Genomic DNA, 8864 nt, shown 5'->3' with positions numbered 1-8864 from the left:
TCCTTCTCTTTTGTTCCACTGCTTCCATTTTTCTTTCTTTCTTTCTTTCCTTCCTTCCTTCCTTCCTTCCTTCCTTCCTTCCTTCCTTCCTTCTTTCCTCTTTTTTTTTTTTAGCAGAGAAATAAAGCTTCAAAGATTAATGTCCTGTGAGTACAACAAATGAGATCCATACTTCAGAGCACTAAAGCATCAAAGATTATTACCCAAGGGGAAAATGAGCTTGTCTCAGAAGGTCTTGTAACTATTTTCTCAGAGTAAAAGGTTTGCACAGTCCTGTGAAAGAGCTTCCTGGGAAGCCCATTCTTTGTCTGCTTACCATGCTATTGGCAAGGCATCTCGCATGTAGGTTTGGCAGCACATGATCTGCAAATGCACTGCTTTGCCCTTTGCTGCATACAGATTCAAGCAGACATGAACTGGGTTATGCACAACAGTTAATGGAAATAGTTCAGAAAGAGGCCTGGCTTTTCAAGACACTGGGAAGAAACTTAGCTAAAACATGCATTGAAAGACAAATGCACTGTAATAAGTTAAGAAAATCATCAAAATCGTGAACATTGTCAAGCCGTCCTAGCTTTAGGACCTGTACAGTTCAAAGTTGAGTTGGAGGGCTTGAATCAGGAAGATTTATAGATATCTAATTCTGTTTTCAAGATATTTAATTACTTACTTCAACTACTTGCTAAAGAAGAATTACAATGAATTAAACAAACATGACAAACAAACAGAGACTCAAAGACATGAACAACAGTTTAGTGGTTACCAGAGAGAAGGGGTAGATAAGGGTAAAGGGGGTCAAATATATGGTGACAGAAGGAAATTTAACTCTGGGTGATGAACACACACAATATACATGTGACATATTATCAAATTGTACACTTGAAACTATATAATTTTACTAACCAATGTCACACTAATAAATTTAACAACAAAAAAATCCAAACAAAAAACTCTGCATTATTAAGCTTTATATACTCTCAAAGAATTACCTATAAATTGGAAGAATCTGACTGAATAAATGAAGGTTAAGTCATACACAGAAAAGATTGTATTCTCATTTTAAAAGATCTATAAAAGGGCATAGTATGGCCCTTGTTGTAATTATTTGCGAGCATAAATATTAGAAGGTAAAAGTTTGAAAGGTGTCTGGACCAAAGTTCCAAAAATTTATGAAAACTAACTTCTCTCTGAGTTTATCTTTTCCTAGTATAAGACGGATCAAATTAAGATTTGTATTGAAAGGAACCTCATATTTAATATTTGTGACACCTAGCCTATCCATCAAAATAAATAAATGTATTACTATATTTACTCTGATTCATTTTACTGTATATTCATTATTAACCAAGTTGGCATATGTATATTTTAACTGAGAGCTATTACATAATTAACATAACAAATATCTATTAAATACATTTTATTGAACCTAGTGGTGAGAGATTTGTGTATAACTTTTGATGAGAAATTTAATTATCTGGGCATTAGTGTCCTTATTTATAAAATGATTGATTAAAAAAAAATAAAGGGCTAAAAGTAGATGTCAAAGGAGTTAGAACTTTTTTTTGAGGGATGAGCATAAAGAGACATAGGGTTGTGCACACATCTATATTATTCTACTCTTTCCAATATAAAAAAAGCTGATTAATTGATTTGCTTTTTTCCTGATACTTCAAGAGATGTATTATTAAGCAAAATAAAGACTTTTTGTTTTGTTTTCCAGTTTTAGTTTTGAGGAAATAATTTGTTTTATAGGAAGGTGTTAGGTATTGCTGTGAAGCTGTATTAAAAATAAGAATAAATCAAAATTATAAAACAGTGTTATACCAAAGTTTATGTCCTTGGTTCTTTTACCTTTTGAGTTATACACAATATTTTAACTGACTGATCTAGTTACCTTGAATTCCGGTTTGTCCCCATTATATTCTAAGTAATTATCTGTTCAGATGAAGTAAAGAAATAAATTATCTCCATTTTATATGAGGTGTTGACATTTATTGATTTAATGTTCTCTTAAAATCTTCCAGGGAAGTGGTTTTTAAATTACAATAATAAGTGGACAGAAATTAATGGACCTACCCAAACTAGAGCAACATGTTGGCATGTAATTCATTGTTAAAATTTTGTGATTGAATTTTATTTTTACCCTTTATTTTAGAGGGAAAATTATGAGGCTATATGTAGCCGTCTTTTTCTGACTTGTACTGCTCTTTCTCTGTGAGATAGTGTTTGCGGATATCGCTCTATTGAGAAATAAAATTATTTCCTTTCAGACATTGACCATATACTGTTTTCTGGCTTTGCTAGACTGAAAGTCCTTCAAAAGAAAATCTTTGAAAAAATTTTACGCTAAATAATTTAGGAAGAAGAAGTAGATAAACTATTATGAATATAATAAATGATTAACGTTCAGACACTTTTGGATTAATATTTAATAAGAAAATGTGTTGCAGTATAACATGCAATGTAAATTTTACTGAAAATATAAAAACATGAAGCATAAATCATTCAGATTTCTTTTCTTATCAGTCTTCAAGATAGATGCAAGTACACATAAATGGTGTCTCTCTACAAATACATAATAAGCCTTGTTTCTTTTACCTCATAATTCCTTTCAAGTTTTTTTACTTTGCTGGCTCTATCAACTTTTCCTAATAATTTATCTATCCTTTTTAGTTTCTGCTTGTTTGTTTGTTTGTTTTTATCTTAAGAACAACAGGAGTGTGGTTTCTCTTTGTCTACATGCAGATAAATTATACTTAAACATCGTTATGATTTGTTCAGGTATGATTATATGTTTATATACAAGCTAAATATAAAATCTAAAAACATAGTTTCCTCCAAATCGGTTTCATACTTAAGCATCTTTAAATAAATCAGGATTTTCTAAAACCAATAACAATAACAATTTGGTTGTCAACTAAGATTAGATTAAGGGGGCAATTAATGGATCATATCAAGTTCACTTAAAAAAAAAAAATAAAGTGTGAAAAAAATAAAGTGAAATGAATTTTGCCTTAGTAGAAAATACAAAATAGTAGAAAGGTCCATATATCAAATTTTACCTTCAGCAGAATTCTTGCCTTATTTGAAATTAGGACAAAGAATTATCTCTTTTTAGAAGCTTGTGTCTAACTATATTGTTTTTTGATATACAATGATTCTTCTGTTACATTGATAAATCTGAAGTCTGAGGACTAAGAATAAAGCGCCACCTCATGTTAGACCATAAGCGACATTGTTGCTTACTTCTGTCTAGGATGCTTGAAGAGCTCTTGGTGAGTTACCCTAGTTTCGTTCTCCAAAAATTTAAGACATGGAAGGCAAATGTGACCCTAAGGCATGGGTTAAAACAATCTTTAGGCTCCCAATACTTCAAGAAATAAACATTTGGCTTAAAAATTTATTTCAGATTGATTAGGCAAATAATGCTTGAAAAAGCAATGTCACTTCAAGACCCTTGGCTTTGTACAACGTTCTCAGTTTCACTTTTGAAAAACCCTTTCTTCTCTGTCAGCTGTGCTACTCCAAATGGTCTTTGACATTGTTTATCTGTGAAGTGGTATTTTATTGTATAATCTTAGTGTACCTGAAATTCAAGCACTTAGAAAAAACTTATTTTATATTAAAAAGCATACACTAGTTTTTACATGGGGAGAACTAAATGAATGAATGAATGAATGAATGAATGAATAAATAAATAACCTTGCTGGAAATGTGAAAATCATTCCAAAGAATGTACAAACCTGCTTTGCAGGTTTGGACTTATTGAGCTAAACAGACTACTCAGCTGGATAGTGAAGTTCAGGAAATATAATCATTGTTGGAATTATAGTAATGCTCTTGGGTCTTGGCCTTTGAAGTTGTTTTAGTACAAACCTACAAAACATCTATGTAATGATCTGTCTTTAACTTTTTGGTGCCTAGGTAATAACACCTAGTCATTTCCTACTGAATGTCCATCAAATATTATTCTTTTGTTTTCTTTAAGAATTTAAAGTCTTATATAGCCAATGGCATACTCACTCAAAACCCCAACAGCTTTCATGCTTATTCACATTTCTAATTAATCCCTGAAGCACAGAAGAGAACTCACCTAACTGCAGGAAAAAATAAAAATCTATAGCAAGACAGAAACCCAACGATTATACTGAGAAAAGCATTTCTTTTAGTCTCATTTTTTCTAGTTCATTTACTAATAATCACTAAAAACCAAGTGATATTTTTTCCATTACTTGATTTGGTAGAAAGGCTTTATTGCTTTTAGCTTATAAACTCCTAAATACTTAAACTAACACATTTTATAAATCACCAAACAACAAAAGGTTAGTGAGTGATTCTATATAAGATATATTTGGAAGAATATTTTTTTAAATTAATTAATTTTTTTTTAGTGAGGCAGCCCTTGGTTGACCTCACAGATTGCAAGGACCTTGTCAGCTTACGATCCTTATTTTTTATTTTTTAATTTTTCATGCCTACAGCACCTGGTCTTCCTAGGTGGTCTCCCATCCAAGTACTAACCAGGCCCGACTCTGCTTAGCTTCCAAGATCAAATGGGATTGGGCTTGTTCAGGGTGGCATGGCCATAGACTGGGAGACTATTTTTTAATAAACTTGGTATTTGAAATTTTATTTTATTACTTTATCTTATAATTTTTACTTATAAGCTATACAATTTTAATATAATTAATTATTGTCAGCACATACAGTGAGATATTTTTGATACTTTCTAATAGAAAATTTGTGGTGTCTGCAGGTTTTCAGTGGATAACAGGCAGTGCTGGAGAGGCAATTGTTTTATTTTGAAGGCAAACATAAAACCTAGTGATAACATCCATACCAATGCTTTTAGAGCCTGTGCAAACGAATATACAATAAGGTGGCAAAAAATCATTTGGTCACTGTAGCTCTATTTCACCTTTCTGCTTTGGGTACTGTGGATGATACAAAGCTGAAAGAGACTGGATCCTCTTTTCAAAGCCCTAAAATATAAAACGACAGTGCACTATATTTCTATGTTATTTCTTGGGGTTCACAGAGTACATGTAGTTCAGATTAAGCATCACTAGCTTATATGGAGAGTAGTACAAAAAGTCTTGAGTCATCACGAAAAATGTTAGCAAGGCCAATAGCATTATGAGAACAGGCATGTTAAAAAAAGAGCAAGAGTTGGCTGTTCTTGTTGAAAATCTCTTCAAAAACCTCACTTTGGGCTGCTTTAGCATTCTGAATCATCTTGTAAATTTGATTATTTTTGAAAGTGACCAAGTGAAAAAAAATACAGAAAATTTCAGTTCAGGTTTTGAATAAATACAGTTTAGATAAATGATGAGTCATCATGGGAAATGAATATCTTGTAACCTTAGAGTTGAAAATAAATGGTGCGGAGCCATGATTATTTCACAGAATCAGCAATACTTGATCAGATCTACTGGGGCACAAACAACAGAGAACAGAAAAATGTAAAAACTGAAAACATGACTTTGATAGATTTTGTCAAAAATACCATCCTTTGCTGTGTAGATTTGTTGAAATCATATTAGAAGATCAGAATATTATCTGTTCTATATCTATGAGGACCTATGACTGACATGACTTGCTTCTTGTTCCCATTTGTGATTCATGGTCCTGGATGGATTCTTGAAATATAGTAGATGCTCTGTTAATGAATCAATCAATCAATTAATGAAATATATCATATATCATATAGTTAGTGGCTGTTTTGTATTTTTTTCCATAAAGAGAATATTATAAATTATTTAACTTTCTCAGTTATATTTTTCCACCAAATACTCTTTCCAAATCTAGTTTAAGACTGTCAGAATGAAAAATATTCTCTTTCTCTGTCTCTCTGTCTCTCTGTCTCTCTGACTCTCTCTCTGTTTCTCTGTCTCTCTGTCTCTTTCTTTCTCTCTTTCTCTTAATTGCTCTTTCAAGGACTTATTTTTATTTCTCTTCAAAATTCTTACAGAAAATATTTCATAAGTACTATTAATTATATTTGTGTTCGAGGATGGGATGTGTCATTTACAAGAAAGATCAAGTTCTTGCCTTTCATGAAGCACATATTTTAGTGAAAGAAAAAACCATAAAACGTAAAATTCTATCATATAATATAATATCAAATAAGTAAAACAGAAAGCAGAATAGAGAATAATAGAGGCTATTTTAGACAGTAATCAAAGAAGGCCTCTGCAGAATTAGCATCTAGAATAAAATTTGAGGAAAATGAATTGACAAATACAAAGATTTTAATGCAAGGAAGAGGTTTGTAAAGAAGAGAATTAGAAAGAAGTCCAGTGGAGATGGGAGTGAGGATTATGAGTGAGGAGATTGATAAGAAATGGAATCGGAAAGGTAGGCAAAACCAGATGTTGTATGGCCATGAAGGCATTTAGGTATTATTCTAATTATGATGGAGGCTACTGGAAGTTTTGAACAGAGAGTAATCTGATATAATTTAGGTATTTAAATGACCATATTGACTGCTGTGTGGCAAATTGAAGAGACAAGAAAATGGAATACATCAAGAATAGTAAGGAGTCTATTGCAGTCTATGGTGGCTTAGGTGGAGTCATAATGAAAGTGGTGAGAATAATTAGGATTCAGCATTTATTTTAGAAGAGTGACAATATGACTAGTGGATCAGTTGTAAAGGAAAGACAGTAGTCAGATATGACTCTTCCTTTTTTGGCTTAAAATAACCTATATGATGGTCCCATTTATCTAAGTGTAGGAGAATAGGAAAGGATCAGGTTTGGGGCTGCAAATTTAAGTTTCCATTTTAAGGATATTAATATTGACATGTAAAGTCAAGTGGATATTAAATATCCAATTAGAAATATCAAGTAGGTGGCAGAATCTGTGAGTTTAAAACCATGCAAAGAAGATGGAACTGGATGTGTAAAGTGAATGTCTTTAGCACAGAAAAACCATTGTATTATCACCATATGTCACTGGGTCGTGGGGTCTTCTCCCTCAACTTAATGTCCAAGAATACTGTGTGTTTATTCGTTACAAAGTTGTCAGTTCTGTTCCCATTTATTTCTTGGAGAGAAAACTGGGAGTTTGATCAGTCCTCAAATTGCCTCTATTTTCTGGTGCTTTTGTTTCTGCTCTCTCCACTTGTGTGACTGTTGATCTCAAGTGCCCCCTCAGGTTTTGATGCCATCATACCTACTGCCTAAAAGATTCTATTGAAGGTTTTAAGAAAAAGAAGTTTTAGAAGAAGGAAGTCTCTTTTTCTCATTTTTACTTGCAGCTGTGATTTGGTTCCAATACTTCTCAAAATTTTGCTATGCATACAAATCAGCTGGAGATAATTTTAAAAGGCAGAATTTGATTCAGGGACTCATCTGAGAGTCCACATTAATAGTCTATGGATCACATTTTGAATAATAACATGGCATTACAGCACCATACACATGGGCTTCTTGTGTTATAGCTACTTAGTTTATGCTGACATACTCAGCTATCGTATCTCATGCATGCCTATCGTTTCAGAATGGCTGGTCAGACAGGACTTTCAGTTTGAGCCAAACACCAAGCCAGAATCATGCATTGCCCACAAATATTTCAGTCCTGATTTTGAGGCTAGATCATCAATTCTGATTGCCTCTTACCTTAGGCTTTAGTTCTGGGAGGTGGAATTATCTCAGTCCATCAGAGAGAGTCCAATCACACTGGAAGTGTTTGAATCTTAATTGTTTTGCTCCAAGGAAGGTATACCTCAGAACAAGGAGTTTGGGGGAGGTACAGCCTTTGTTGATTCATAAGAATCATACAATTTCTCCAGAATCTTTAATATCTGTAAGAGTTTGTCTTTGCCTACAGGGCTTGGCTTTATTTAACTTGGATTATGCTTGATATCTTAAAGTGTTAAGAAAATTATATATAAAATCAAAACTATAGAATCGGTTGTAAAACTTCTTGCTTTCATCAATCTTTCCATTAATTATATGCTAAGATAATACCATTCTTGACTAATAAGCAATTGATTCCTTGATGCCATCAGATTGTAGACAAACATGGCTCTTAATATGACAAGGAAAGATTAACAATAAGAAAAAATAGATTTTATTGATTACTATATATGACAAGCTTAGAAGTTCATAATTCTATGATATTCCAGAAATCCTTCTCAAACTAGCAAGCCTCGTATCATAGCCAAAGTATTTTTTCATAAGAAGTGAAATGTCTTAGTCATGAATGCCTCTGGAAGAAAGCTAAGATACAAAATGACGATCACAAAATATTTGAATTTCTTGACTTGATGTTAAACCTTGATGGATCCTGGGGTTGTAGGCTAAGAATTTGACTGTGAAAATACTATTTTTGTACTATTTTTTTTAACCTGGGTATCAAACGTACTGACTTGTGCAGGTCATTTGTGTTGTGTCCAGAATAACCAGACCCAACTTGAGTGCTCTTAACCAGGAGACAGTTTATTAGCCGGCGGCTGTCCTTGCAAAGGAGCAGCCTCGAAATGCCAAGATACAAGGTTTTTAAGCCCCAAATCCCATTCCTCATTCTGTCTTAAACACAAAGGTCCATCTTTCTCCTATTCACTACCTGTCAACCCACTGGTCAGGTGTGCAAGTGGGAAGTACAGAAGCAGAAAGCTTGTGTTAGAATGTTATGTTCCTATGGGTGATTGCCTATGTTCCCATGGACAATAGCCAGTGTTCCCATGGGCGATGGCCAAACAGTAATTTTCAGCTTATATACAATTGATTATTTTTCATGCCACGCAAGCAAGCAGGGTTACACAGGCTAAAATTGGCAGTTAGCGTATGAGCTCATTGTTACAAGTTTCATGATTAACAGAATGTGGTTAGGGGTTCCAGAAACTAGGCCTAAGTTAT

General features: G+C 33.2%; 1 non-coding gene across 1 annotated transcript; it reads right to left on the bottom strand.

Annotated features, from left to right (window-relative positions):
- Positions 1 to 4472: 4472 nt before the first annotated feature.
- LOC112480763 lies at positions 4473 to 4591 on the bottom strand. The gene has a single exon (XR_003046764.1). It is a non-coding gene; the product is annotated as a 5S ribosomal RNA (ribosomal RNA).
- Between the last annotated feature and the right edge of the window lie 4273 nt (positions 4592 to 8864).

Source organism: Pteropus alecto, unplaced genomic scaffold (assembly GCF_000325575.1).
Source record: "Pteropus alecto unplaced genomic scaffold, ASM32557v1 scaffold20, whole genome shotgun sequence".
Classification (NCBI taxonomy): Eukaryota; Metazoa; Chordata; class Mammalia; order Chiroptera; family Pteropodidae; genus Pteropus; species Pteropus alecto.
Note: the sequence above shows the minus strand (reverse complement) of the source record. Positions and strands in the feature narration are given on the sequence as shown.